We start from the raw sequence: 5,349 nt of genomic DNA on the forward strand, positions 1-5,349 counted from the left end.
GGGCAGCCCCGACGCCTTCGGCTCCCTCCCCACTCGCCCACTTGCCCCCTCTCTCCCTCATCGCCTTCCCTTTCCCCTCCAGATCCGCCTCGGCCACGCCTCTCCGTCATCGCTCACTGCACTCCACCGCGGCCACCAGCCGGCCTTCGCCTCGCCGACGTGCCCCCAGGCTCTGCCTTGACCTCCTCATCCTCCCCGCCGAGCCACGCGGGCCGGGACGGCCCCGCAGCATCGTTGCGGCCTCTTCTTCCTCCTCTGCTCCGATGAGCGCCGTCATCGAATTCGGCCACCTCGCACCTCCTCGAGCACACTGCCACCTCCCTAGGGCTCCTGGTGAGCCACTGCGTCTTTCCCCTCCCTCTCCCGAGCTTTTCCGCCGCCATAGCCGCTGCTTCGCTAGCACCCGCACGCATCGCCACCGACGAGGTCGCCGTCATGGCCTTCGCCACTGTAACGCGCGGTCGAGCCTCGCATCGAGCTCCGGGAGCTTGTGCGAGTCCAATGCCACCACTAGCGCACCTCCTCGTTCCTCCTAGCGTCGTTTCCACACACGCCCGAAAGCCACCGCCGCCAAGCTCGACGCCGACGATGTTTTCGGCCTCCCCGGCGCAGTCTAGCAGCTCCACTCGACGCGGCTCCCTCCTAGCTTTCGAACGCAAGTCGTGGCACGTGAAATGGTGAACCGTAGGCGATTTCCGACCTCGTCGGTGTTCGGCCGCCACGCACGAGCTCGCCGGAGCTACTCCCGTAGCTCCGTTGAGCTGGCGCCGTGTGGGCCACCCCCGGGCCACCACCTAGGTTACTGACCCGTGGCCCCCAGTGGGCCCGCGGACCCCTGTTGACTGGTTTGACCCAGTCAATGTGCTGACTGGGCAACCCAGTGGCGCTGACATGCGGGCCCTACCGCATAATTATTTTACCTAAAACGTTTTTATAATTAAAATCAATTAGTTAGATAAATGAGGCACTGACAGGTGGGGTCCAGTAGTTAACTAACCTAATTTTAGTTAGTTTAATCTTCTGTTAGTCCACTGCCTATGACAGGTAGGACCCACTGGTCAGTTTGACCAGTCAGCGGGTCTGTTGACCTGCTGATTTCATGCTGACACTCTGCTGACGTCATAATTCCTTTTCTGTTAATTTAAATAATTCCAGAAACTGGTTTAATCTTTAAATAATCATAGAAAATAAACCGTAACTCGGATGGAAATGTTTTCTACATGAAAGTTGCTCAGAAAAACATGACGAATCCGAATACGCGGTCCGTTCATCTGTCACATGCCTCTAGCATGCTGAACATGGAACCTTCCCCCTCCGGTCATTTGTCTGACATAGGTCCGGAACCAGGAAAACATTCCCGGTTGACTTCCCCCCTCGCAGGTATCGTGTAGCACCGCGTTATAACACGTCTAGCTCTGCCTGTTGTCCTGTTATGCTATGTTTGCTTTATATTTAATATTTTTTTCCCTCTTCTCTCCGGTAGACCCCGAGACCGATGCCGCCCCTGTGATCGACTACGTCGACGACGACCCCTCCTTGCCAGAGCAACCAGGCAAGCCCCCCCTTTGATCATCCCGATATCGCCCATTCTATACTCTCATGCTTGCATTAGATTTTGCTACTGTTATTGTTTGCTCATATTCTGATGCATAGCCTGCTTTTGTACCTGCTTATTGATACCTACCGTCTTATTCTAAACTGCTTAGTATAGGTTGGTTAGGTATCCATCAGTAACCCCCACACCTTGTCCTTGTTGCCCCTAATTCATCATCGAAGACCCGATCAACGGGATCGAAGACCAGGCCCCGACACCGCACCTCACTTTCCCCTTAGTTGCTCGACACTACTGGGATACTATCGATTGCCGAGGGTGAGACCTCTACAGCACTTCTGATGTTAACCCTGTAGTGTAGCTATTCGGTCGTGGTCATCGAGGGTGATTTCCTCTTTAACCACTTCCGATACGACTCTGTCGTGCAACCCCTCAAGTGTGAACCCCGGGGGTGATTCCTCTTACGTTCACCTTGATGATTACATCGAGTGGAATTTACCGGGGGTGATTCCTTGGGTTTTCCCCTTGATGTTTGGACACACGGATACTTGAACTTTACAAATGTTACTTGGAAGGGCGGGTCGACCCTGAGGGGTACCCGCGAATGATGTGGAGACGGGTTGACCTGGAGGGTACCCGAGAGCTGAATACGAGGCGTGGCCGGGCATTCTTAGTCCTTGCCGCAAGTCCTCGAGACGGGGCAACGGGGTCACATCTTTCGTGAGTCTCTGCTTGTTACCGCGCGTTCCTAATCCACTATGATTTGGATATTTGATTCGAGGGGCCTCTGGCCTGATAGCACTAACCATCACGTGGGCATAGTATGGGCGTTCTGCGTCGTATGCATCAGCCGAAGCTTATTAGACATCAGCGACTGAGCGGCGGGCGCCGGGTTGGACTAGTAAGCTCCTACCTTTTTTAAGGAGGTAGCTAGGTCTGCTCACCGCCCGCCCACGCAACATGCAGGAGTTCCCGGGGAGATGGCCCATGACCCCTGGGGGCATAGGTTTAGTCCGGCGTGCTGGTCTCTCTATTAAGTCTAGGTCGGGTTGCGGCGTATTGTTTGGCCGAGGCCGGGCATGACCCAGGAAAGTGTGTCCGGCCGGAGTTAATCAAGCGTGGTGGGTAAGTTGGTGCACCCCTGCAGGGAAGAAAACATCTATCGATAGCCTGTCCTACGGTAACGGACGCTCGGAGTTGTATCCCGATCGATACAACTAGAACTGGATACTTGTGAAGAGAATTGGATGGTGATGAGAATTGGATTGTGATGATAACTGGATAGTAGGGCTCTGGGATTTCTTTCTCGCACGGAGTCGAGAAAGGATCTATGGCCGAGGTTGATAACACTAGTACTACTTTACTTTATGCTACTCTACTCCTCCTCTTTGCTGCAAGATGGTGGTTTCCAGAAGATGGTAGTCTTCGATAGGACTAGGCCTTCTCTCTATTCTGGCATTTCTGCAGCCCCGTCCACATATACAGGCTTCCTTTGATAATGTTGCATATGTAGTGTAGATCCTTGCTTGCGAGTACTTTGAATGAGTACTCATGGTTGCTTTGCTCCCCCTTTTCCCCCTTTCTTCTTCTTTCCGGTTGATGCAACCAGATGTCGGAGTCCAGGAGCTAGATGCCACCTTTGACGACTGCTACTACCCCGAGGGCGCCTACTACCATGTGGCGGAGACCGTCGATGACCAGGAGTAGTTAGGAGGCTCCCAGGCAGGAGGCCTTGCCTTTTCGATCGATGTTGCTTTTGTGCTAGCCTTCTTAAGGCAAACTTGTCTAACTTATGTCTGTACTCAGATATTGTTGCTTCCGCTGACTCTTGTGTATTCGAGCTTATGTATTCGAGCCCTCGAGGCCCCTGGCTTGTAATATAAAGCTTGTGTTGTTTTATTTTGTGTCTAGAGTTGTGTTGTGATATCTTCCCGTGAGTCCTTGATCTTGATCGTACACATTTGGGTGTATGATTAGTGTACGATTGAATCGAGGGCGTCACATAAAAGAATACTACAAAAAAATGGAATTAAGGTTGCATCATATTATTGATCATGTTTATAATATCTTTCTTGAAAATGATGGTTCAGAAAATTGTTCTTAATTGATTGAAGAAGAATTTAATAAAATTATTGGCATGAATGATGAGCATGATTGCAATGTTGTTAGTATGAATTCTTTGAATATCCAAAATGCTAATGATGAGTGCACTAGCCATGATAATGATGTCTCCTATAAGAATGTCATTTTTTGTGGAGTAAATTGGGAGTGCACACACACACCAAAAAGGGAAGATAGATTTTGTAAGAAGCATAAATATTTAAAAACGAAATAGTTGCCAGAGAGGCTAGATGATTGTGCTGAAAGATTCAATATCTTTCGCTATCCTTGTGAACTTTGCAATGAACATGGTCATTTATAGCTCCAATGCTATTCGCTTCATGATAAAATTGTGTCCAAAAATTGTGATAACTTGATTACCCTTGAGCATCATAAAGAGCTTAGTCTTCTTTTAGGGTATGAAGAAATGAAACGAATAACTAAGGATGTTCCAAAATTTAATCTCAATAGAATTCTTGATTTTGATCTAGAGGAAATTTATATGTTTTGTGTGGTAAATTGCATTGAGAATCCTTATGTTGCCAACTATCTGAAAACAAGAAAACAAATAGAGCATGAAGAGAGTACTAATCAAAGGGAAAATATTTCCCAATACCCTCCTAGTGTTTATGATGAATCAGGTAACGAGGAGCTTCCTATCCAATCAATCTATTCAACAAGATGGTCAGGAAAAAATGATTAGACCCACATGTGAGGTGGTGAAGAAGAAAAAGAAAAGACGAAAAAGTAGAGGTAAAAAGGTCACTCTCCCAAGTAATATTGCTCCTATCACCATTGTGCCTCATGAAAGTGAATCAAATATGTTGATGGAGGATGATGATATTGAGTATGATTTTGTGATGCCTACTACTTGTTGTGATGATTATGATTGGGAAGACAATGATGTCTCTTATGATATTAAAAATCTTTTTGGCACTTGCTTGGAAGAATATGATAATAATGTTTGATATACTATTGGTGCCACTCATGCTATTGATAAGAATGATTATGATGATATGCAAAACCACAAGGTTGGGGATGCTATGTTTGATGAGTATGAAATGTTTGAAGATTAATTTGCTGAAAAAAATGCTTGTCCTTAGCTTGGGTATGCTCTGCATAATGAATATGATCCTTTGATTCCTTCTACTTTTGATAAGAAAAATTATTATGATGATAGCATGCCTCCTATTTATGATGATTACAATGATGAAAGTGGGTTTGGAAAAGTGTCAACTCTAGGTAGTAGTGATCCCACTATTTTGGAGGGTGTTGAATCTTATTACAATATTGATGAAAGTGGATTTGGACAGGTCATGACTTTATTTAGTGATACATCCACTATTTTGGAAGAGGTTTCAATTGACTATGATGAGAACAAAGTTGCTACTTATGATGATTATTATGATGACATGTATGCCATAAAGAGTAATAAATTATCTATGCTTTTGGATCATGAAAAAAATGCTTTATGTGATGGTTATATGGATGAATCTATTCATGATGCTACTGAAAATTATTATGAGAGAGGAACTTATGATTAACTCCGCCTATGTTGTCTCAACATAGCCGGTCCCAAGCCCGGGTAAAGGAGTAGGGTTGTGATAGGCTTGGCAAGCCAACGTAAAAACTCAGCCACTCTTACGGAGATGAAACCCAAAACATTTTCATTGGGGCGTAACCCTCTCAGCGACGCG

Source organism: Triticum aestivum, chromosome 7B (genome assembly GCF_018294505.1).
Source record: "Triticum aestivum cultivar Chinese Spring chromosome 7B, IWGSC CS RefSeq v2.1, whole genome shotgun sequence".
Classification (NCBI taxonomy): domain Eukaryota; kingdom Viridiplantae; phylum Streptophyta; class Magnoliopsida; order Poales; family Poaceae; genus Triticum; species Triticum aestivum.